Here is a 26,522-nt window from a genome sequence, read left to right as displayed (position 1 = left end):
TGACTTGTGTGGCTTAGCCATATGGAGCTGTGGGAGGAGCCTGGGACTCAAGCCCTAAACCTTGTCAGCATTTGAGGGTAGGCATGGATCCTGAGCTAGACATGAAGCCTCCACCTTCTCTGTAAGGTGGAGCGCCTCAGTTTAGTCTGAGCTGGTTTGTCTCAGCTCCATCGACAGGTCCAGGTTCATGGTGCTAGTTCAGCCTGAGTGTGAGTGAGCAGTCCTGTCTGTCCTGAGCAGGGGTGGGAGGCTTTAGACAGCCATGAATCCTGCTGTATCTTATAGGCCCCAGTGTGTGCTGCTATACTCCTCCTGTTCAGGCTGCATTTGTCATCTCTAGTCCTCTTTTGCTATTCAGTCTCTATAACCTTGGTGGTTCAAGGCTGGATGAGTAAACAAGAAACCCTTACTACAGAAAAGAAGCTCCCAGAGCAATTATGATTTTTATTCAGCAATAAAATTGTTCAGTGATGTATTTTTCTAGATTATGTTTTTCTTCTTTAATAAATGATTATCACTAAGGTAGATTTAAACATTTTTCATTGATACCATATATTAGTCCCCCAGCTTATGGCATCTATTGTGTATGATTTGAAGGCGTAACATTCAGTATACACAAGGAGCTCAAGAAACTAACCCCTCCCAAACCTAGTAAAAGTCAATCACTAATGGGCAAGGGAGCAAAGGAGAGACTTCTCAGAAGAGGTAAGAGTGGCAAAGAAATATATGAAGTGCTCATCACACCTGGCCATAAAGGAAACACAGATCAAAACAACAGACTCCAGTTCACTCCAGTTAGAATAGCCAACATTGTGAATTCAAAGGGAAAACCATTAGCCCTATGTTTCTCTGCATCTGGCTTACTTCACTTAATATGTCTTCCAAGTCTTTCCATTTCCTTATCAATGGTACAATATCATTCTTTCTGATGGATGAGTAGACTTCCGTTGTGTATATACCACATTTTCTTGATCTAGTCATACATTGAGGTACATCTGGGTTGACTCCACATCTTGGCTAAGGTAAATAATGCTGCAATGAACATAGTTGTTCTGGTACCTTTAGTATAGCCTCATTTGTGTTCTAGTGAATAAATGTCCAACAGTGCAATTGCTGGGTCATACCGAAGCTCTATATTTAGTCTTTTTAGGAACCTCCACTGCTTTCCCAAGTGGTTGAACATGTTTACATTCTTACTAACAGTGTAATAGAGTTCCCTTTTGGTCACATCTACCCTGGCATTTTTTTTTTTGCCTGTCCTGGGGCTTGAACTCAGGCCCTGGGCACTGTCCCTGAGCTTTTTTGCTCAAGGGTAACACTCTACCACTTGTGTCATAGCACCATTTCTGGCTTTTTCGACGTATATGGTACTAAGGAATCGAACCCAGGAATTCATGCATGCTAGGCAAAGTACTCTACCACTGGGCCACACTACTGGCCCCTGGCAATTTTTATTGTTAGTTTCCTTGATATTGGCCATTCTAATTAGCATGAGGTGGAATTTCAATGTTGTTTTCATTTGTATGGCCTTCATGGCCAGAGATGTTGAATATTTCTTCTTGTGTCTACTAGCCATTTTTTATTTCTTCTGAGAAGTTCCTTTTAAGTCATTAGACCATTAACTTGATTGTTGTTCCTTGGAGAGTATATTTGGGGGTTTAATTTTCTGAGCTCTCAGTATATTCTGAACCCTGTCTGATAAAAATTTTCCATTTTGTGGCCTTTCTATTTAGCTTGCTAGCTATGTCCTTTGCCATACTTTTAAGTTTTTTTTTTGCCAGTCCTCAGCTTGGTTCATTTTTGTTGTGGTTCTTGGATGTTCTTGATTTGTGATCCCTAATCTCTGCCTCCTTTGTAGCTAGGATTACAGATTTGAGCCACCCCACCTAGCTAGGACAGATTAGGTTTAAGAAATGTTGCATACTGAACCCTGTCCTTGGGTTTTCTCAAGGTTAGAGCTCTACTTCCTGAGCCACAGCACCACTTCTGGCTTTTTATTCTATATATGTGGTATTGAGGAATTGAACCTGGGTCTATGCATGCTTGGCAAGCACTCTACTGCTAGGCCAAATTCCCAGCCCTTAAGTTTTGTTTTTTTTTTAAAGCTATTACAAATAAAGTTATTTTTCTGATTTCTGTCCCAATCTTCTCATAGTTGGCATGCAGAAAAGCTACTGATTTGGGTGGGTTGATTTTATACCCTGCTAGTTTTCCAAAGTTTAGGATCAACTCCAGTGACTTAGAGTAATCATTTTTCTCATGTTGCTTTCAAGGTTTTCTTGTTGCATTTCTCCATGTCTCTGTCTCTGTCTCCGATGATACTGGGGATTGCATAAGTCCTGGTTTGACTCACCTGAGACTTATTTCACCCTTTGTATGATTTTTTTTCTCATTTCCAGGCTCTCCTTACTGAATTCCTAGTTAATTGGAATCTGGTCCCAAGTGGGGCTACAAACCTACTTTAGCAAAAACCATGGATGCTTTCTCCTAATCCTCAATGATCTTTCACATTTCTACCATCAAAGCCAAGGATTTTCAACACTCAGTTCCCATCTGACACAGGGTCATTAACTGAGCTAGAAGGCTATTGAAAGCCTCTCTAGGCACCATTCCCACCATCCCCACTGGAAGATAGGATCTTTTCACAAAGAAATTCTCAATCTTTTGTTCACTGGTGGGCAATTTCAAATTCTATAAACTCTTCAATTTTGACAATTTTGTCAGTTTTAATCCATTTTTGTAGGAAGAAAATTCTTTGTACTGATGTGCCTAGAAAACCTACTTCTCCTCTTGTTTAATGTTTAACATAGATTATTTTCTAGATCCAGCCTGTTATACTCCTTTGTTTTCCTAAGCAAAGGTGGAGCAAAACCAGTTTTGCAGATGCATATCAAACCTGTGTGTGCATAAAGGCTTCTCCTCCTTTCTAGACTTAACTCATTTTCCTGAGAAGCTCATTTAAAGCCTGAGTTCTTGTAAAAAGTCCCTGAGGAAAATGGAGACACAATTCCTTGGCCTTGAGTTCATGCCCAGAATAGGGGGAGAAATCTTCAATTTGTGTATATTACATCTATGGCTGAGTACTTGATTTGTGGATAAAAGAGGTGGTGAGGTAGATTTTTTCCACTCACAAATACATTAGGAAACACATTGTAGATGAGTCAGTGTGTGTGTGTGTGTGTGTGTGTGTGTGTGTGTGTGTGTGTGTGTGTATGTGTGTGTCTTGATAGTTTGTGGTTTTGAACTTGTGCTTGATTGACAGGAACTCTATTACCTGTGCCACACCTTGAGATTTTTTTGCAGGAATCATTTTCAAAATAGAGATTCGCTCTATACCCACACTAGCTTGGTATGTAATCTTCCTATTTGTGTTTCTCTATGTCACTGGAATGACAGGTATGCACAATCACATCCAAATATTGGTTCATTTTTGTTGTGGTTCTTGGATACTTTTGATTTGTGATCCCTAATCTCTGCCTCCTTTGTAGCTAGGATTACAGATTTGAACCACCTCACCCAGCTAGGACAGATCAGGTTTAAGAAAAAAGAAATTTTCCATACTTAAAATAAACCAATGAAAATGTAGGCTTCAAACAATATGGATATGGATAACCAAGTAGTCTAAGCCTATGAGAAGGTTAGTTTCAAAAAACTGGAATTGAAACACTGATTTTAAAGAAGTAGTGCATGATTAAGTAGGTGCTCCAAAGATATTCTCCCTAATAGTCAGACAATACCACCATTTCATCATGAACATTTCCAACCTAATGAGAATCCCACAATCAGGACAAAAATATCAAATAGCTTTCACAAAGAAAGCTTAGATTCCCCCTTTTCCTTTTCTCTTATTTTAATCCATTACATTGTGTGTGTGTGTGTGTGTGTGTGTGTGTGTGTGTGTGTGTGTGTGTGCCTGCCAGTACTAGAGCTTGAACTCAGCGCTTAGACACTGTCCCTAAGTGTTTTTTGTTCAAGACTGGTGCTGTACCACTTGAGCCATCACTCTACTTCTGCCTCTTTGGTGGTTAATTGGAGATAAGAGTCTCCAGGACTTCTCTGTCCAGGGTTGCTTTGAACTGCCATCCTCAATTATATAGTCACTAAAATTTTCTATCATCTTTTTTTTTTTTTTGCTTGTGCTGGGGCTTGAGCTCAGGGCCTGAGCACTGTCCTTGGGCTTTCTCAAGGCTAGTGCTCTACCACTTGAGCCACAGTACCAGTTCCAGCTTTTTCTGTGTATGTGATACTGAGAAATTGAACCCAGGGCTTTGTGCCTGCTAGGCAAGCACTACCACTATGCTATGCTCCCAGCCTTAATATATTTTTTAAAGAAAAAAATAAAGTAGATATTTTCCTATTTTAGAAGAGAACACTAAGTGATCCTACTGCCTCACAAGTGTAGGGGCCTACAGGCATGTGCCACTATGCCTAGCTTTTTATCCCTAGGTTGTGGAATGGTTATGTCTGTAAGTAAATCTTTGTATGTATCCAGTTACAACCTGTTCTCTCTAAAACATGTCCTGTCTCTCTGTCTCTGTCTCTTCTCTGTCTCTCTCTCTTTTGCCATGTGGATAGGGTGATAATTTTTTAAATTGTCACATTCTGGTTCCCTTTTCTTTTTTTTATCTCAGATATTTGTTTTATTAATGGAAAGTTGACACATGGTGAATATCAATCATTCCATCTTGTCACAAATAGGGACATACATAGTCTGGCCCAAAATTCCAGTTCTATATGCTTACATTCTTTTTTTTTTATTGTAATTAGTAAAAGGGTTACATGATATTTGCCAGATAGAAGGTGCGTTAATTCACATACATTGATACCCTTTCACATGTCTTGGTACCCATTTCCCTTTTCTAAAAACACAAATAATCCCTTTTCAGATTTTTGTTTTCTTCTCAAATTTGATAGTAAGCAAGCAGCCAGGAGAAGCTGAGTTCCTTCTTCAACACTTTGTTTAGAAATCTCTACTAAATAGCCACATTTTTCACTTCCTACCTCCACTTTGCACAAAACACTAGAAAATAGCTTAAGGTCTTTGTCTTTTCACACACACACACACACACACACACACACACACACACACACACACACACCCAAGTATCTATTACCTGATATGCTTAGGACCCAAAGTGCTTGAAGAGTTTTAGTTTTTTTTGTAATTTTGGATTTTCTTTTTCTTCCTCCTCTCTCTCCTCCCCTTCTACCCTCCCCCTCCTTCTTTTCCTTCTCCTCCTCCTCTTCTTCTTCTGCTTCTTTTTCCTCCTTCTGCTGCCTCTCTCTTTCTCTGGTACTGGTTTTGTGGCTTGAACTTAGGGCTTGCACATCCTCCTTTAGCTTTTATGTTCAAGGCTGGTGCTCTACCACTGGAACTACAGCCTCACTTCTGGCTTTTTGGTGGCGATAAAAGTCACAGATTTTCTTACCCAGGCTGCTTTCTAACCTCCATACTTAAGATCTCAGTCTTCTGGGTAGCTAGGACTACAGGTATGAGACCCTGGAACCCAGCTGGAATATACTTATGCATAAGTGTATCTTGAAACTGAGACTCAAGTTTAATCGAGAGATTCATCTACGTCTATCTCAGATAGACAATCAAATGTCCGCAGATAGACAATCTATGGAAGCAGATGGTTGGTCTGCCTTTGAAACTACTACAGAAGCAGTAGTTTCTTTAATCCAGTTTACATACAAAGACTTAGCAGTGAAAAATCTGACTGCAGTGACTAAAGATTATTCAAGGAAACTGTGGACAATACTCGTGTACCTTTACCAGGACACCTGTGTCCGCAGGGCCAAGCAGTGACCAGTTTCCATTGAGACTGTTGTGTCATTATGCTAAGGTGCAGTGTTTTGTTTTCCATAAAAGCAAACATCAGAAGCAATTGGGAACCAGGAAGCCCTGTAGATGTAGGGAGGCCTTCTGGAGAATGGTTTTGAATGTCTAAGTAAACAATGCTGTTTGCCTTACAGGTTTTAGAAGCAGGCAATCATTTCGTGCTCATAAACCAAGCTTCCTGCATCTTTGCACTTATATTGTTGCCATGTCACGTATAGACACTTTTTGTTTTTTTGCAGTGCAATCATTGGCTCTTTGAAGGTTTTCCCTACTGTGCTGTCTATAAGTACTTTTCTTGTGTTGTTAAAAATGTTATTTCTGGGCCGGGAGTTTGGCCTAGTGGTGGAGTGCTTGCCCAGCATGCACGAAGACCCAGGTCCGATTCCTTGGTACTACATACATAGAAAAAAGCCAGAAGTGGTGTTATGGCTCAAGTGGTAGAGCCCTAGCCTTGAGAAAGTCCAAGGCCAGTGCTCAGGCTCTGAGCTCAAGATCAGGACTGGCAAAAAATAAAAATAAATAAAAAATGTTATTTCCAATGTTATGATTTCTTCCTCAATTTTAGTATCAGGTGGATTGTATGCTTCTATTGACTCCTCTCCTCCCTTCTTCCCCTCTCCCCTCCTTTCCCATCTCTCATCACCTCCCTGTCTGCAGCACCAGATCTTGAAATTAAGGATGCAGGCTTGCTAGGTAGAAGCTCTAGCTCCTAAGCCAAGACCCTGAGCCTTCTTGTTATTGCTGTTCTTCAGAGAGAGTCCCATGCTTTTTTGCCTGGGTGAGTTTCAATGGCAATTCTCCTACCTATGAATCTTGGGTAAGTGAGATCTCAGAGCTGAAACACCCCGCCTGGATTATTCTTTGAGAGAGTTTCGCTAACCTTGTGTGTGTGGGGGTGGGGTGTGCTGGTCCCAGGGCTTAAACTACTATTCTCATTTGGCTCCTTTTGTTGGTGGTAGTGGTGGTTGTAGGATATGAACTGAGGGCCTGGTGCTACTTCTGAGCTCTTTTTTGTTCAAGGTTAGTATTCTACCAGTTTGAGCCACAGTTCCACTTCCAGTTTTCTGGTGGCTTTTTTATTTTTTGAACTAAGAATCTCACAGACTCTTTCTGCCCAGGCTGGCTTTGAACTCTATTCCTCGGATCTCAACCTCCTGAATAACTAGGATTACAGGCACAAGACCCCAGTGCCCAGCTCTCATTTGCCTCTTTGTTTATGGCCAGTTCTCTACCACCTGACTGTGTCTCTGGTTCTGGATTTTTGCTGATTAATTTGGAGATAAGAATCTTGAGAATTTGCTTGGTTGGGCTAGCTTTGAACTTGAGCTTCAGATCTCAGCCTCCTAGCATTATAGGCAGGAGCCACTTGTAGTTTGGCTTCTTTTCACCACCTTATCTTTTGCCTGGGATGACTTGTATCTCAATTCATCTCTCTGCCCCCTTTTCACTTTTTTTTGGTGACACTGAAGCTCAGAAAATTTTCATCTTTGTTGGTGGCACTGAAGGTTGAAATCAGGGCCTTGTACCATGGATCCATATTTCTAACTCTTTTTTTGTGGTGGTTAATTTTGATAAATACATATTTTACTTTTTTACCCAGTCATGTTCTACGAATACAATCCTCCTGTTTTTTTCACTTCTCACTGTAGCTGGGATGACTCTACACCCAGCTTCTTCCCTTGAGATGGAGTTTCTTGGACTTCTCTGCCCAAGCTGACTTGGAAAAGTATCATCCTGATCTCAGCCTCCTGAGCAGTTAGGATTATAAGTGTGAGTTACCAGGCACCCAGTTCAATCTCTTAGTTTTGATGAAGTTCAATTCATGTATTTTTTAAAAAAATTTATATAGTCAGTGTCATATTTAAGAAATTACCCCTTAACCAAAGGTTACAGAGATTTATTCCTGTTTTCTTCTCATTTTGTAGGTTTAGGTCTTTTATTTACATCAGTGGCCTATTTTGAATAACCTTTTTGTGTGTATGTGCTGGTCCTGGGGCTTGAACTCGGGCCTGGGCACTGTTTCTGAGCTTTTATTTGTCCAGGCTAGTGCTCTACTACTTGAGCCATAGCTCTACTTCTGGAGATACAAGTTTCATGGGCTTTCCTGCCAAGGATGGCTTCTTCTTAAGTAGCTAGGATTATAGGCATGAGTCCACAGCTGAATAAACTGTTTTATATGATGTGAAAGAGGGATTGATTAGCAAATACTCCACTGGTTCTTTGAAAAAATTAACAAACTTGACAGACGCTTAGCAAATCTTACCAAAAAAAGAAGGGAGCATACTGAAATAAACAAAATCACAGATGAGAATGGTAATATCACGGAAGAAATTACCAAGATCTGGAGCATCATGAGGGAATACTTTTCAAACCTTTATGCCAACAAATTTGAGAATCTAGAAGAAATGGATGAATTTCTAGCCAATTTTAACTTCCCACACTGAACCAAGAAGACCTAATCCAACTAAACAGGCCTATCTCAAGCACTGAAATAGAAATGGCGATAAGAGACCTTCCACCTAAGAAAAGCCCAGGGCCAGATGGATTCTATAAGGTCTTCAAAGCAGATCTCACCCCAATACTCCTCAAGCTCTTAAACGAAATTGAAAATGAAGGCTCTTTGCCAAACTCATTCTATGATGCCAGTATAACCCTCATCCCCAAACCAGACAGAGATTCATCAAAGAAAGAGAACTATAGACCTATCTCTTTGATGAACATCGATGCAAAACTTCTCAACCGTCTACAGCATCTCATCAAAAAAATCATACACTATGATCAAACTAGATTCATCACAGGGAGGCAAACCTGGTTCAACATACGCAAATCAATTAATTCAACACATCAACAGGAGTAAAGACAAAAATCACATGATTGTCTCAATAGATGCAGAAAAAGCATTTGACAAGATCCAACACCCCTTTATGCTAAAAGCTTTGAAGAAACTAGGAATCCATGGAACATTCCTCAGTATAATAAAGGCTGTGTATGACAAACCCACAGCTAGTATTATACTTAATGGTGAAAAGCTAAAGCCATTCCCTCTAAAATCAGGAATGAGACAAGGATGCCCACTCTCTCCACTCCCCTTTAACATAGTATTAGAATTTCTAGCCAGAGCAATAAGGCAAGATGCAAGCATAAAGGGGATCCAAATAGGGAAAGAAGAAGTGAAACTCTCCCTCTTTGCAGATGACATGATTTATTTAAAGAACCCTATAGACTCCACTCCCAAGCTCCTTGAGCTGATTCAAAACTTTGGAAAGGTAGCAGGATACAAAATTAATCCTCAAAAATCAACTGCCTTCTTCTATGCCAACAGTGAGAGGAATGAGGCAACAATCAGGAAAGCAACTCCTTTTCCAATAGCCCCAAAGAAAATAAAGTACCTAGGAATTATCTTAACTTAAGAATGTAAAGGGCCTTTTTGATGAAAACTTTAAAACCCTAAAAAAGGAAATTAAAGCAGAACTGAGGAAATGGAAAAACCTCCCGTGTTCCTGGATTGGAAGAATCAACATCGTGAAAATGACAATCTTGCCAAGGGCTATCTACAAATTCAACACAATACCCATCAATATCCCAATGTCATTCTTTAAAAAATAGAAAAGGCAATCCAAAAGTACATATGGAATAATAAAAGACCCCATATAGCAAAAACACTTCTTAGCAGAAAGAACAGCGCAGGAGGAATTTCAATACCAAACTTTAGACTCTATTACAGAGCTATAATAATCAAAACAGCTTGGTACTGGCACAAAAACAGACCTGAAGACCAATGGAATAGAACTGAGGACCCAGATATTAAACCACAGACCTAAGGCCACCTAATCTTTGACAAGGGAGCCAAAAAAATAGAATGGAAGAAAGACAGCCTCTTCAACAAGTAGTGCTGGCAGAACTGGTTAAGCACCTGCAGAAAACTAAAGTTGGATCCTTCTCTGTCACCCTGTACTAGAATTCACTCCAAATGGATCAAAGCTGACACTCTGAAAACTTTACAAGAAGGAATAGGAGATACACTAGGCCTCCTTGGCACAGGGCGAAACTTTCTCAATAAGGACCAAGAAACACAACAAATCAGAGAAAGTCGGATAAGTGGGACTGCATTAAACTGCAGAGCTTTTGTATGGCAAAGGACATAGCTAGTAAATTAAATAGGAAGCCTACAGAATGGGAGAAGGTCTTCACTAACCACACAACAGACAAAGGCCTCATATCTAAAATATATCAACAGCTCAAAAAATTGAATCACTCCAAAACTAATCTCCAAAGTAACAACCATCCCATCAAAAGAGTCTTCTCTGAAGAAGAAACAAAAAATGGCCTATAGACTCCTGAAGAAATGCTCGACATCTCTGGACATAAAAGAAATGCAAATCAAAACAACTTCAAAATTCCACCTCACTCCAGTTAGAATGGCCAGGATCAAGAAATCTAATAGCAACAGATGCTGGAGGGGATGTGGCCAGGAGGGATCACTGTGGGAGAGAGTGCAAACTTGTTCAACCACTATGGAAAGCAGTATGGCAGTTCCTCAAAAGACTAAACATAGAGCTCCCCTATGACCCAGCAATTCCACTACTTGGCATTTACCCAACTGTCCAGAAACAAGGACATACTAAATCCACTAGCACAATGATGTTCATTGCAGCACTATTTACCATAGCAAAGATATGGAACCAACCTAGATATCCCTCAGTTGATGAGTGGATCAACAAGATGTGGTATTTATACACAATGGAATTCTATGCTGCTGTCAGAAAGAATGACATCGTCCCATTTGTAAGGAAATGGAAAAACTTAGAAAAAATCATATTAAGTGAAGTAAGCCAGACTCAAAGGAACATAGGCTCAATGGTTTCCCTCATTCGTCATAATCAGTAGAAACCTTGGGCTCTCCTAGCAAAGGTTTACAATAGAGCAAAACCTAGATACGAAAGGCAATACAGTATGACGCTAAATGAAAGGACCTCTAGGATATAAAAACAAAAGCCATAAAATGAGTGATTGTTGTCTTTAATGTACTATGTTATCTCTCATCTCTTTTGCTGTTCCTTGGTTATCTCATATTGTTATAGTATTTCACTTTGTTGTCGGATATATTGGATAAATGCATATTAGGTTATTTGAAATTGGATAGGGAAGGGGGGAAAACAAGATGAGGGGTGGGGGTGGGGGGGAGGGAAATGGGGACCAAGACATGAGAAAGGGTATCAATGTATGTGAAGTAATGCACCTTCTATCTGGTGAATGTCATGTAACCCTTTTATTAATTACAATAAAAAACATAAAAAAATATGGAAAAAATAGCAAATACGCCAATCATTTGTTGAAAAGATTGTTCTTTTCCCCCAATGAATTCTCTTGGCATCTTATCTAACTTCTTTATTTATTTCCTTTTCGTTTTTGTTAGCTGTATTTGGGTTTGAATTCTGGACTTTTGCTTTCAAGGCAGGTATTCTTTTACTTGAGTCATACCCTCATTCTTTTTTTTTTGCTTTATTTTCTAGGCAGGGTATGAGCCAGCCTCAGACATTGATCCTTCTACCTAAGGCCTCCTACGTAGTTAAGACCACACATGTCTAACCCTATATCTGGCTAATTGGTGGAGATTGCGGTCTCAAATATGTTCTTGTCGGGGCTGGCCTTCAACTATCATTCTCCCAATCTCTATTTCTTGAGAAGCTGGGAGCAGATATGTGAGACACTATACCTGCCTATACTCAAAAGTATCTTTCCTAAATCTACAAAGAATGACCGACCTCCTTAAACCTCCTCAAAGTGTGGCGAAGCAATACATTATGACACAAATAATAAATATTAGAGTGTGTAGAGTGTTATAAAAATGGAGGATGTGGTCCAGGAGTGTGGCCTAGTGGTAGAGTGCTTGCCTAGCATGCAGAAAGGCCTGGGTTAGATTCCTTGGTATCACATACACAGAAAAAGCTGGAAGTGGTGCTATGGCTCAAGTGGGTAGAGTGCTAGCCTTAAGAAAGCTCAAGGACAGTGCCTAGGTGCTGGCTTCAAGCCCCAGGATTGGAAAAAAGTAAAAATAAAAGCTGGGGAAAATGGCAGCAAAGATATGTCACCCAAGTGTCATCAAAGATCTTTTGAAAAACAAGTGAGAATTAGTCATTAGTGTGGGTGAAGCTTGCACACAAACATCAGAATAGCCAGTAATTCTCACAGCATAGTTGGGTTGGATAATGTCACCTGTTCTTCTGCCCTCTAACCTTCTTTACAGAAGAATAGTAGAAGTCATTTTCTTCCACAGGTACACCATATCCTAAATCTTGAAATTGCGTTGGGCTGGGACTAACCCAAAAGCTACACTGAGCAGGGCCTGAGACTAGCCAAAAAATCTATCCATCAACCCTCCTATAATTCTGAGGAAGGCAGAGATGGTGCAAACTTCAATCAAATGTTACATTAAGGGGGGGCCATTCTATTTACTAGATTTTGGTAAAGGAAACATGCTTCTTAAAGTTTACTTTAAGGAGTAATATAGTCACAGAATAGAAAGAATATAAACTATGAAGTATCAGATCTTGAATCAGTCCTGGTTTTGGTCAGGTTCCTAAACTGCTCTGAATCTCAGCATCCCTCTGTCTAAAGTAGGTACATGGATATTCACTTTTAGAGGTTCTTGTGAGGATTAACTGAAAGTAGCTAATAGGTGACTAGAATAAGTATTTTATAAATGGAACTTCTTTCCAATATGGTGCCCTTCTGCCCAATCTCAACAGGGAAGAACTTTGGATTTCTGTCTCCAGAAAGATACACCTATTGTCCTTTGTTTTTGAATAGCTGACTCAATGTAGGGAAAAAAATGTACTGTTCAACACCACCTGATTTTGGTGAGGCTCAGCCAATCTTCTTTTTTTTTTTGCCAGTCCTGGGTTTGAGCTCAGGGCCTGAGCACTGTCCTTGGACTTTCTCAAGACTAGAGCTCTACCACTTGAGCCTCACTCAGCACCACTTCCGGCTTTTTTCTATGTATGTGGTACCAAGGAATCGAACCCGGGTCTTCATGCATGCTAGGCAAGCACTTTAACCACTAGGCCAAACTCCCGGCCCCCTGAGCCAATCTTCTTTATGGAAATGAAGTATCTAGTCCACGGTAAAGTGATTATAGCATTTTTTTTTAAATTTTGCAAACCATGGTGTTTGTACTCAGCCCAGCTTCTTGATAGAAATGAATGTTTTGTTCAACACTGTATTATTTTACTTTAAGACATTTTGTTTATTTTTTTTTTAACTTTTTTTCCTGTGTCTGCTGTTTCCTGCAGGAGTACTCAGATTGCTTCTGTCTGAGTTTCCCTCAGAATATAGCTAACCCAACCTCACTTCACTTTTGTTACCCTGCAAATAGCAAGGTTAATACGTCTTCCTGTTCTATGAGACACCGAGAGATGTAGGTAGGGGGTTGAGTGTCTTCTCTTGCCCAGAGTATGTGACAGTTGTGAACTGCAGCTATGGCCCTGTTGCCTGACTAGGTCTGGAGTGCAAAGCTCTCTTTATAAAGTTTGGCAACTGCTAGTATCTGTGCTATTTCCTGTAGAGGTGAGTCTCAGAAACAGCACAGCCAGAAAGAACAGGATCACCATCAAAGTCCAAAGATTGTTTGGGGTGACCTCAAGGTAACCTGAACAACATCACTCGGAACAAAAGCCCAGTTAATTTCCTCTCCAGTTTGGGTTCCTAAGCAGATAGCCTCAGCTTTAAATTTTGTCTATTCTCTTTCACTCACTCTTTTATTGTTTTCTGTCTTTTTTCCTTCTTTTATTTCCTCCTATGCTTCCTTTTTCTTCCTATCCTTCCTTTTCCTTCCTTCCTTCTTTCCTTCCTTCCTTCCTTCCTTCCTTCCTTCCTTCCTTCCTTCCTTCCTTCCTTCCTTCCCTCCCTCCCTCCCTCCCTCCCTCCCTTCTTTCTTTCTTTCTTTCTTTCTTTCTTTCTTTCTTTCTTTCTTTCTTTCTTTCCTTCTTTCTTTCTTTCCTTCTTTGTCTTTTCATCTTGTGAGTCAATTAGATTCTGCTGAATGCTGTGGAATTAATAAAATGAATACAAATGATTCCTAACCCAGCTCAAGTTATTATCTAGCAGAGAAATGTGTAATTGGGAAGGATTGAATGCACTGTGATTTACAAATATCAATAGCACACTGAAAAGTAGCTCTCACAAGAGAACTTAAGAAGTGCTCATAAAAGGAGTGGCATCTGATCAGGGCCTCTTTTCTTTGCATCTTCCAGACTGTTCTGAAAATTAGGAAGTTTTACTGGAAGGAATCCTAAACTAGAAAACATTAAGCTCTGAGTCAAAAGACCTGCTCTTGGCTGGGCGCGGTGGCTCATGCCTGTAATCCTAGCTACTCAGTAGGCTGAGATCTGAGGATGGGGGTTCAAAGTCAGCTGGGGCATTAAAAAGTCCGAGAGACTCTTACCTCCAATTAACCACCAGGAAACTGGAAGTGACTCTGTGGCTCAAGGGCTAAGGTGGTAGCCTTGAACTGAAGAGCTCAGGGACAGTGCCCAAGCCGAGTTCAAGTCCCACAACTGACCAAAAAAAAAAAAGACCTGCTCTTGTTTGGCTATTTTTTTGCTCAAGGCTGGTGCTCTACCACTTAACCCATATTTTCTTCTTCTGGATTTTTTTTTCCTGGTTAGCTAGAGATAACAATTTTAAGGACTTTTCTTCCTGGACTGTGTTTGAATCATGATCCTGAGGTGTCAGCTTCCTGATTAGCTAGGAAAACAGGCATGAGCCACCAGCACCCAGCTTAAGATTATAATGATTTTTTTTTGTTTATTTGTTTTTTGTTTTTATTTGTCCGTTGTGGGACTTGAATACAGAGCCTAGGCACTGTCCCTGAGCTTTTTCACTTAAGGTTAATGCTCAATCACTTTGAACCACAACATCACTTCTGGTTTTCTGGTCACTAATTGGAGATAAGAGTCTCATGAACTGTCCTGCCAGGGTTGGCATGGCAACTATATCCTTAGAGGTCAGCCTCCTGTGTTGCTAGGATTTAACAGGCATGAGCCACTTTGTCATTTGACTACTGTTTTGGTTTTTGAAATGGTTATGTTGCAAAAAGAAATCTCTATGGTAGTTCCTAGTTATAAAATCCCTGATGTCTGTGCTTCTCACTCACACACTAACAGAAACGAAATGCAGGGATTGGAGCAAATTTGGCCATGGTGTGGCAGAATAAAGGCAGGGAGCTTAGCTCTCCTTTAAGGTACTTTGTTTCTCATCATGGAACTCTAGTTGGCGAGCTACAGGAGTCAGTATTTTCTCACTTAATCTGCAGAGTTTGATGAGTTCTTTGATTATCTAGATGTATTATACTGATGAAAAAGTGACCTCTTCTTCCCCAAATATGGTACCTCATTCTGCGCATCAATTTCTCCTAAGGATTTTGGGGAAAATGGCTTTCAAGTTGATACAGATATAGATGTGCTTGGAGTAGCATACATTTATTAACATTAGGAGAAATTTGATTTATGCCAGGCTGTAATTAGTCAAGCAGTACTCAGTCTTGGAATGCTGCAAGGTTCTACTACGTATGGCAAACATAGAGAAACACCATTCATATTCAACACAGCTTAGTTATTGTGCTAGAGCCTTCCTATAAAAATAAACTTCCTCCCTAAAGCCAGAAACACCCAGAAGAGAGATTTTCACCCTGAGTCTGAGTTACTCTGAGAAACGGACTACACAATTGACAAAGCAGGTAATTTAGAATCGAAGACACACTGTGCTTTGTAGGTAATACATCAGAAGGCAGATAAAGGTAGGGGGAAGGAGAAGAAAACCAACATTACAACAGATCAAAGAGAAGGTATGAATCAAGGAGAGTAGAAGAAAATGAAGGATAGCATCTTCAAGGCCTGGAAGCCAAGGACAGAAAGAACTTCCAGCAGAACTAAGGTTAATAATGAGAAGTGTTCCATAAGAACCTGAGAAATAGGCAAGCATTTAATAAGGCAGTAACGAGAGTTGTCACCCCTGAGAACTCCCCAGTCTATTTTGTGACATGCCATCAAACTGAAGAATGAGGCAGCATTGTGGCAGAAAAGGTGAGAGTGAGACAACAGCAAGGACAAGTAGAAAGGCTATTTAAAAGGCTATTTATTAAGTGATAAATGTGAAGCTGGGTACTGATGACTCATGCCTGTAAGCCTAGCTGAGATTTGAGGATTACAATCTGAGCTGTGGGGTGGACTGTGAAATGTGCAAGACTCCATCTCCAACTACCCAACAAAATGCCAAGCTGGAGGCCTGGCTCAAGTGACAGAGTGCCAGCTGAGTAAGCAAGGGAAGCAAGCTCAAGTTCTGTAGTTTATACCCAGGTACTACCAAGATAGGTTAGATAGACAGATAGATAGATAGATAGATAGATAGATAGATAGATAGATAGATAGATGATAGGTAATTTATTTAGATATTTCTAAACATAAAACAATGCTTATGAAGTTCTTGTACAGTGACAAAAAAAAACCCCAACCAGCTAGCAATATTATGAACCATCATCAATGATGAGGAATAAAGAAAAGATGGATGCAGCTAAGGTTTAGTGAAGTTTTCCTTTAAATGTAGGAAGTCTTCTTTTAGGGTCCTTGATTTTGATCACAGAATAAGAATTTCTGGACAGGGCTGGGATGTAGCTCAGTGGCAAAGCGCTTGCCTAGGAAGTGCAACGTCCTGGGTTCGATTCCCAGTGCCAAAAAAGAAAAGACAAAAAAAATACAGTTAAAAAAAAAAAGAATTTCTGGACAAGTTATGATGGAAAAAAATGGCTAGGCTTTATCAAGTAAACCAGCAAGAAAGGCAAGAAGACAGACAAAGAGACAAGCAAAAGGCAGGAGCACATCTTGTGGTCTCTCAGGGAGATAGAGAAGAAAGAGGCTGCCCCTTGGCTATTTATATGGTAAGGCTGGGAGATCTGGCTTCAAAGTTATGCAAAGATAGGTGTTTTTGTCTTTACTGCAATTACACTTGGCTTTACCTACAGAGTTTCTAGGTAAGAATGCATCAGTGAGATAAGGAAGTACCCAGTTATCTTGCATTTGTGGGAGTAGGTGGTTTAAGATTGGGGAAGCAGTTTTTTCAGGAAAGAATGCATCCTGTTGCTTTTTTAAAGCAAAGATGGCATTTTTATGTTTCTAAGTACCATATTTCCGTTTCCTTGAGTTACCTGGCTCCATTTCCCTCTGAAAGACTTTGGTCCCTTAATCGTGAGGGAAGCACATGAAGGAATATCTCCTGTATTTGTTGTAAGCTGATCAACCTCATTTTCCTCTAGTCTACCCATCTTCATTTCCCCTAAAATGAATTTATTCCCTTAATCTTAAGGGAAGTACATGGACAAGCTTTAAGCTTGAGTTTGTTTTTTTTTTTTTTTTAAATCCTGGCAGCAATTTACTATGCTTATTCTGCTTTATAGAAATGAAAGCAAAGTTCAGATGATCTGGAATTAAAATGACAATAACTTATCAACAGCACATTAAGGGTTAAGTGACAGAGCATCAACCTAGTAAGCACAGAGCTCTGGACTTCAAATCCCAGTACTGCAAACAAAAAACAAAAAACAACAAAAAAAACCAAAAATCAAGCAAACAAATCAGTATATTAAGAAAGTAGAAGGAAATAGAACAATGCTTTCAAAATTCAGGAAGGTGATTATTTCCAAGCTATTAAACCAGCCTAAAACTGGCATGTTCTCAAACAACAACTGAGTCTTGTATCATTTGGGAAGCCAACTTTACAAAAGAGGCATAAAATTACTAAAACAAAATGAGCTATAAAAGTGAGTACGATAAGCAGTATAATTAAAAAAAATCTCATTTCTGTTTCTTCAAGTTCCTTTTGATAAGCATCATTTTATATGATAATATGTACAGAATTATTGAGCCTTTGTGATCTGCTCCTAAGAATACCCTCTTTGTTCTGAGTGAATATTTAGATTACTGTTTAATTAATCATGTCCAAATGTAATAACCCATTGGACTTATTGTACTGTTTGCAGTTTTTCTCTTCTTCTTTCTTCGTTTCTTTGGTTTGTTCCCTTTGTTGCTATTGTTGATTTCTGTACCCTTTGTCTTATATATGTTTATCTGATTTGGAGAGGGGAAGGGGAAGCACAGAAAGGGTGGGGCAAATAATGAACCAATTCAGCAGTGATACTCATTAGACACTCTGTTGGAAATGAACTATATGAAGTGAGGAGATCAGTCTGGCCATCACCATCTTGGCCACATGGTTAAAGTAGGATTTGGCATCTTGTCTTCACAAGGTAAGATGACACTCATGCCACAGAGATGCGGGGTGTGGCCGAATCCATGGAGGCAGGGATTGGCACTTGGCTGATTGGTTACTAAATGTGTCTGTCCAATGTCTGGGACTGGGAGTTTCTTGTGACCCAATTCTTTGACCTGACCCTACCTGAACTACCTCAGACACCATTATGCCATGCCATATATCTCCATGTTCTCATCCTTTGTCCTGTCTCTTGTCTCTTCTCTGGTCACCACAGTGTTGTATTGTTGTTTTTTCATTCTTTCTGGTCTGTTTCCTAATTGTGTTGCGTGTATTTGCTGGCTTCAAGTCTTTGTAATTGGCTGACTTACAGACAGCTAGCACTCAAATAAAGACTTCTAGCTACCTGAACTGAGTTTTGGGGTATCTCTTTGATTGTCATAATATTTGACTAAAATACCTTGGGGGCAGGGGTGGGAGTGGGGGGTAACTTGGAGAAAATGAGGGAAGGAGTGACACTGTTAGAAAAATGTGATTACTGGACTTACATAACTACAACCTCTCTATACATCATCTTTACAATAACATTTAAAAATTTTTTAAAAAGTGAGTATGTATTTAGGATGAGAAATTAAATAATGACTCATTGGGGCCACAAAGGTTCAAAGCTCTTTCCCTTAATATCACAAGACCTTAAAATGTTTTCAAGATAGAAAAATCTACCCAGGCACCAGTAGTTCATACCTGTAATCCCAGCTATTCAGATTTGAGGACTGTGGTTCAACACCAATCCAGGCAGGAAAGTCTGTGAGACTCATCTCCAATTAAAACCAGGAAACCAAAAGTGGCGATGTGCCTCAAAGTGGTAGAACACTAGCCTTGAGTGAAAAAGTGCAGAGACAGCTCCCAGGCTCTAAGTTCAAGCCACACAATAGAAAAAAAGAAAAAACTCCATATCTATTTCACATGCTTCTTGATGGTGACCTGGCTTTTCTCTTCCACTAGTTAACTAGACACAATTCTTGGTTCTTGGAAGGGCACCATGAGCTCCCTTGTCTGTGGGATAAGGGCTTCTGCCTCCATGAGCAATTTTGTTGAAGTTATCCTTCAACCCAGCTCTACCAAACAAAAACAGAATTCAGCACAATTCCCAGGATTGCAGTGTGGGATGGTCACTGCTCCCTGTGTAACTAAGACCCAAGAACAACCAGTTCCAGAGAATGGAGATCTAAGTACCCCTGCCCACCCCCAACGTAAAACTGATTCAACATTTAATGCATATTGAGAGGATTTATATTATTCTGTCCAAATCTAAGCAAGAGTTGGTGAAGAGTCCTCAAAATAGTAAGCAAAGAAAGAAAATGCAGCAATTACTAACTTCAGGAAATACAAAAAAGATTGGTGAAAAAAAGGTAGGGTAAAGGTCAGGGTATTTCACCTGCCTGGATTGGTCTGAATAGCCTTTACAATGTAAATATTATGACATATTAATGGTAAGCATATCCTGTTTGGGGAGCCTGGGAGAAAGAAGTGAAGATGAGATGAAATGACAACAGTTCAAAAGAACTAAGCCCTCAAACAGACAAGGGAGGATGTCAAAAGATGTGATCTGAAATAGGAGAGAAAGGAAAGAGAGAAATAGAGAATGAAAAAGGAAGAAAGAAAGAGAGGGAGGGAAGGAGGAAGGAAAGAAGAAAGGAAAGAAAGAAGAAGGAAGGAGAGAGGGAAGGAAGAAAGTAGAGAGGGAGGGAAGGAAGGAAGGGAAGAAAGGGCCAGTATTCACATGCCAGGAATAGGAAGGTGGTGGTTACTGTCAGGCACAGACAAAAGTATTGCAGAGAGTAACAACTCAGTGTAATCCCAGTAAAAATCTGCAACTTCCAGGTACTGGTGGCTCATGACTGTAATCCTATCTACTCAGGAGGCTGAGCTCTGAAGATCCTGGTCTGAAGCCAGCCTAGGCAGACAGATGGGAAGGGCTCTTATCTCCAATTTATAAACAGAAAGTTGGAAGTATCAAGTGACAGCGTTGAGTGGAAAAAGCTACCAGCATCACACCAAAATGAAAACAGAAATGAAAATGAAAATATAAATAACCCCAAACCCCCACAGAACTAACTAATTTGAAAAACTGTATCACACAGCCAAATTTCATGGTCTGCCAGTGCTTGTTCAGGTTCATAGACTTGTCTTAGACTTAAATACAGTCTATCTTCAGTGTCCATGAAGAATTAGTTCCAGTACTCTCCCATGGATACCAAAATTTGTAGGTGCTCAAGTCCCTTATATAAAATAGCATACTATTTGCATATAATCTATAGGTATCTTTCCATATACTTGAAATCACTTCAGATTACTTAGGAAGACTTTATAAGCTGGCCACTGGTGGTACACACCTGTCATCTGGAGGCCCAGATTATGAGAGTGGTTTAAATCAAGAAAATTCAAGAGATGCTTATCTTTAGTTAAGTGGGGTTGTGGCTTTAAGTGTAGAGCACTACCCTTGAGCAAAACTGCTCAGGGACAGTGCCCAGGCCCTGAGTTCAAGCCCCATAACTGATGCAAAGAAGACCTGATAAAATGTGAATACTATACAAATAATGGTTATACTACTTCGTTTAGGGAATAGGGCAAGGGAAAAAGCTAATGTGTTTAGTATATTCACATTTATTTCCAATATGTGATTCAAAGTGGTTCCATTACAGACATGAAGCCAATTGTAACTCTGATAGCTTGAGTTCTCATAAGAGTGCCTGCATCTCATCAATGATGGCATTTTGTAAGACAAAGCCATTTTTAAATAGTCTTTGACTCAAAGGTGGACAACAGGTGGCCCTTCAGTGACTTCCTCCTATGTTGACAGAACTCCTTGTTGGTATTGCAATATGTCTATGTAAAACACAACTACAAGACAAACTCCTGGCCAGCAAGATGCAAGAACTCCATGGGGATTCCAGAAAGGCTTTTTTTTTCTTCTTTTTTTCTTTTTGTTGTCAGTGGTGGGGCTTGAACTCAGGGACTAGGGACTGTCCTTGAGCAATTTTACTCAAAGGTAGTGTTCCACCACTTTGAGCCACAGCTCTACTTCTTGTTTTCTGTTAATTAGAGATACGAGTCTCACAGACTTTCCTTCCCTGGCTTGCTTTAAATGACCATCCTCAGATCTCAGTCTCCCAAGTAGCTAGAGTTACAGCTATCAGTGCCTAGCCAGAAAAGCTCTAAGTTATCAAAGACTCAAATATGCTTCTGACTTTCTTTATGCTGAATCTGAGTGAGATTCATGGCTCTAGCCACACACCAGTGAGGCAGGATGCAAAAGGACCCTGTCTCAGATGACATTTTAAAACACATTTTCTTGCCACAAACTTTTCCCATTCAAGGCTTACAATTATCTGAGGCAAACCCAACTCCTTACTTGTTGAAGCCACCTTAAAAAGGTTATCTGCTGCTTACAGCTAAATGAAATTCTAATGCCATCCTTTAATTGCTTAAACATTGAATATAATGAATACATTGTTATTGTTATTAAGTGTCTAGGCTTTGCATGGAAATTATAAAGCAGACAGACAAATATGTTTTTCCCTCATAGAACACAAAATCCAGTCAAATCTTTAGGATCTATACGTATAGAGGATAAGGATTGACAAAGATTCAACTTGACAGTGTTTGAGTACAGGATAGTATGAAAGCAATATGGTTACAACAGGACTTTGTGTTTGGCCATCTTGGCTACTCACATGTTTCATGAGTGATATTTTGATGACCTTCTTTGTGCTTCTGGGTGGGGACAACCTGATGTTTCCCAGCTATCAAACAATTCCATAGGGAGTAACCTATATTGTATATTTTCATTGCTGAGGTAGGACACTCAGGGGTTAGGTGTGGGGAAATCGTTTTCGACTTATGATGTGATTACATAATACTTTGGCAGGAACTCCATTTATTCTATTTTATTTTGTGCTGATATCAGGGCTTGAACTCAGGGCCTCATGTTCTTTCTTAGGCTGAGGCAGAAGGATTGAAAGTTCAAGTCCAGTCTAGGTGGTGTGATACTGTCTCAAAAAGAGACGAACAATGCACCTTCTCTCTGGCGAATATAATGTAACCCTTCTATTAATTACAATAAAAATATATGAAAATAAATAAATAAATAAAAAGAGACGAACAAATGTATATCTGTTCAGGAGAAATAAATCACAATCATTATCACAAAATGAAAGGGACAAATAAACAACAATGACGACAACAAAACACCTGTACAGTCCTGGAAGTAATTCTGGGTGGACTCCTGGTTCCCCATTTAATATATGGATAACCCTGAGTGAGGTTTGAAAGACCTCGGTTGTAGTATTGTGCGTGTGTGTGTGTGTGTGTGTGTGTGTGACTATAATGGGGCTTGACCATTAGCATTCAGGGCTCAAGGCTAGTCCTTTACCCCTTGATCCACACTTTTACTTCCAGATTTTTGCTGCTTAATTGGATTTGTCTGTCCCAGCTATTTTTGAACCACAGTGCTCAGATCTCAGCCTCCTAAATACCTAGGATTACAGGCGTGAGCCACCACACCCCGTACGCCAGCAAGATGTGGATAATGGATGGCTTATAGTATCTTAGTCCTGGCAACAAGCTTTGATATCTTCAGCGTAATGGGTAGGTAGACCTTTTGACTTTCCTTCTAGCCTCCAGAGATACATCTTAGGCTTATTTAATTTTTACACAAGAGAGCAGCTAAAAAAAATTGTGTATGTAAACAAAAATTGTCAGTAGAGGAGCTTGTTCAAAGGTGGTCCTCTACCACTGAAGTCATGCATCAGTCCTGCATTTTGCTTATTAACTGGAGATACGCATCTTGGAAACTTTTCTGCCTGGGCTGACTTTGTACCTCCATCCTTTCAAAAAGGTAAGATTGCAGCTGTGAGCCATTGGTTAGTCTAAAAAACTTAAAATTTAAATCTGTTTTTGTTTATCTAGCTCCAGTGAACATCTTGGGGAGCAGACTAGCTGGTTAAAAGTCTCGAAATTGCAGGGTTCTAATGAAGTATGGAGATTACTTGCCTGCAGCCTCTATTCACATTTAGTACATTCCAATATAGTAAATAATCATGTCTGCTGACATCTTCGTAGAAACAATGATTGGTTAAGAAATGTTGCCTATGTATGTGCATATCTGTTGATAACACACATGACTTCTCTTATAATTAAGAAGTTTTAAAATTTCAAGGACTTTTGCAAAGAGGGTAGCTTCACACAGGTGAAATTGCCCTGAATCCTTTACTAGTAAATGTTAGAAGACAGCATTCTCTTCATACAAATCTTCCTTTTTTTCTCAGTGTCTCTGGTCAAATATATCAGGAGCCACATACATATTAGAGGAGACCCTCAAACAGAAGATTCAACAGCTTCATCTCTGCCATTACAGCTAAGCTTCATCATCAGAAGGGCTGGAGAAGAATCCAGAATATACAGAATACAAGGACAAGGGTGGAGGGACTGTTTCCACCTCCCATGGAAGGACTGAGAAAAAAAAATCCAAAGCACTTTAGAAAGAAGGAACTTGCACGTGTGGCTCCCATCACATCAGAACAAATAATCTGCACCAGAGATAACGAGGTCAGCTTCCATGATCACAGCCACTCCCCCTTGTAAAACCCAAGGTTCAGATTCTATAAAGTCTCAATATCAGTTCCATGTCTTCCCCACATTCTGACTAACAGAGGGTGACCAAACCACATGGTTACTAAATCAAGAAACTTCCATGATTTCTAAGTCTGAAGTGGCCCTATGCCACTTACAATAGAACTGTGGTACAAAAACCAGATTCTGTTGCAATCCAGTTTAAAATAAACATACTCGGGACCTGGGTGCTGTCCCTGAGCTCTTCAGCTCAAGGTTAGTGCTCTAACATTTGGAGCTACAGCTGTACTTCCGGTTTTCTGGTGGTTAATTGGAGACGTTTCAAGGACTTTCCTGCATGGACTGGCTTTGAACTGTGATCCTCAGATCTCAGCCTCCTGAGTAGCTAGGATTACAGGTGTGAGCCACGAGTTCCCAGCATCAATTCTTATAAACAATAAGCCACACTACTTTTTCTTTCTTTCTTTCCTACCTTCTTTCTTTTCTTTCTTTTGCTTCTCCCTCCCTCCTCCTCCCTCTTCCCCTTCCCTTCCCTTCCTTCTTTTTTCTTTCCTCCTCCTCCTCTCCTGTTTGTGTGTTGGTAGTGGCACTTGAACTTTGCCTGGGCATGGTTTCTTAATTTTTCACTCAAGACTAGTAGATACCATTTGAGTCACAACTCCACTTTCAGCTTAAAAAAAAATCATTTTCTTTCTTTCTTTCTTTCTTTCTTTCTTTCTTTCTTTCTTTCTTTCCTTCCTTCTCTCTCTTTCTTTTGTTCTTTCTTCCTCTCTCTTTTCTTTTCTTTTCTTTTCTTCTGGTTAATTGCAAATCAGAATCTCATGGACTTTCCTTTCTGAGCTGGCTTCCAACCCTGATCTGATCTCAGCCTACTGAGTACCTTGTAAAACAAGCGACTAGGCTACGTCGGGTGGGCGTGAAGTAGAGCCCTGGATGGAGCGCAGTCCTGGATGGAGCAATAAGGAAGGGTGTGGCACGGAAGAGGATGTAAAGGAAATAGTCATTTCCAGCTTTAAGAGAGAGGCTTCTCTGATTACATTTTAAAGCGATTTGCAATTCATAAAGCAATAGGTGCCTCCATGGTGCAGCTTATCCTTAGTTAACTTCCCGTGCCCCTAAAGTTTCTACCCCTTAATCTAATAACAAAACTGGAGGAACTGGCTGGAGGAACGTTTTTTTTTTTAATCAGTCTCTTTTCTTAGATAACAAACTTCCTGGTTGTGTTACCTGCAGATAGGAGCTAAGAAAGACAGTCGGGGTTACAAGTGACCACAAGTCACTTGGGACACTTAGGGGTATCTGGGTGGGATGATTCTGATTCCCTGGGGACTCTGAGCCACCAGCTTTCCAGGGTGACGGGTGCTTTGTTTGGGGACAGATGTGCAAGAGCTCAGGCTGAAGCCCTGTGGATTATCGCTCCCCAGACCCAAGGGGCCTCCCAGGCTGGGTTCCAGGGAACCCACACTCTCCAACCCCCTCTCCAGCTGAGCACTCCTTCCCATCCCTGCTTCCCTCCTCTGTCCGGACCCCTCTCAACCTGATCTCTCCTCTCCATCCCAGCCCGTTCTCGGTGAGTCCTCTCTCCCCAGCCCTCTTCCCAGTTCGAGTCCCCTTCCCCCAAAAAGGGCATCTGACCTGCGCCCGGTGGGTGTCTAGGAGGTGTCCCCGGCCGGCGCAGCCACTTGCCAACTGCAGCTGAGCCCAGGAGGGCAGGTGCCAGCGCCAGCCGGCTGCCCCGCCCCGTCCCGCCCCTCTCCAGTCCTAACCTCCCCTCCCTCCCAGCCTGCTGGGCCTGCAGTTTCCGGAACCGCCCTAGCCTCCGCGATCTTGACCCTCCCCGACCCTTCTTTGAAGACCGTGACTGTCCCCAGGCACTGTGGGCTCCAGGTGTGGGGTTTAGCAGTGGGCAGTTCCGGTGCCATCCAGGTGGACTTTGACCAGCTGTGACCTTCAACTGTGCGAAGTTATCGCAAGGTCCGGGAGGAGGGGAATCACTGGAAGAGTCTTTAAAGACTGCTTACCAAGTCCAACAAGCAGGTGAGCACCAGAGAAACAGCTATAAATCAGCATCTGGCAAAGGGGTTGATTCCTTCCAGTTGGTTCATGCAGGACCAAAGTCCAGGGTTTAAGTTCTGTGCCTATATAGTTCATTCATTTATTATTTCATCCACCCATTCACCTATCCAACCATCCAGCTATCCACCTGCCCACCATCCACCCATTTATTCATCTGTCCATCTATCCATCCATCCAGCCACCCATCCAATAAATTGGCTATAGGCTTCTCTGACCACAAATCCATGGGATGGATGACGTAGGTGTTCTGAGCGAAAATCCAGGAGGAGCGGCTTTCTTATCTAGAATTCTTGACTTTGTTTGCTCCTTCTAAGGTGTTAAAGCCCTATTCATCTTTGTAGTTATCTCAGCGATTATCTTTATCTCTAGCTAAGGGATTTACCTGCTCTGCCAGTCTCTTTCTTGCTCCTCATCCCTGGAGGCATTAACAGAACTAAAAGAATGCTAGAGCTAGGGTTCTGCCTCAGATAATTTAAAGAATTGAGCTGAGGTGAATTACTAAGTTGTTAAACACTTCTCAGTGTTTTGTTTGGCTGTTGTTACTGTTGAGGATGTTGTTATGTTTAATGTACTCCATGAAGTTTTTCTTTTTCTTTCTTTTTTTTTTTCTCCTTTGGTTTTATGGTATACCCAGACAAGCAGCAAGGCCATTGCTCTCAGAGACAGATGAAAAAATTATTTATACCATATGGGGGTGGCAGGGAGACTG

General features: G+C 40.6%; 1 protein-coding gene across 1 annotated transcript in view; it reads right to left on the bottom strand.

The window, feature by feature from the left end:
- Positions 1-25,443, bottom strand: part of Tmem45b (transmembrane protein 45B) — a 37,008-nt gene extending 11,565 nt beyond the window's left edge. Inside the window, exon 1 of the mRNA XM_090319710.1 lies at positions 25,373-25,443. The gene's annotated coding sequence lies outside the window, so the exon portion shown is untranslated. The remainder of the gene's footprint in view (positions 1-25,372) is intronic.
- Between the last annotated feature and the right edge of the window lie 1,079 nt (positions 25,444-26,522).

Source organism: Megascapheus bottae, chromosome 27, assembly GCF_031878675.1.
Source record: "Megascapheus bottae isolate mThoBot1 chromosome 27, mThoBot2.hap1, whole genome shotgun sequence".
Taxonomy (NCBI): Eukaryota; Metazoa; Chordata; class Mammalia; order Rodentia; family Geomyidae; genus Megascapheus; species Megascapheus bottae.
Note: the sequence above shows the minus strand (reverse complement) of the source record. Positions and strands in the feature narration are given on the sequence as shown.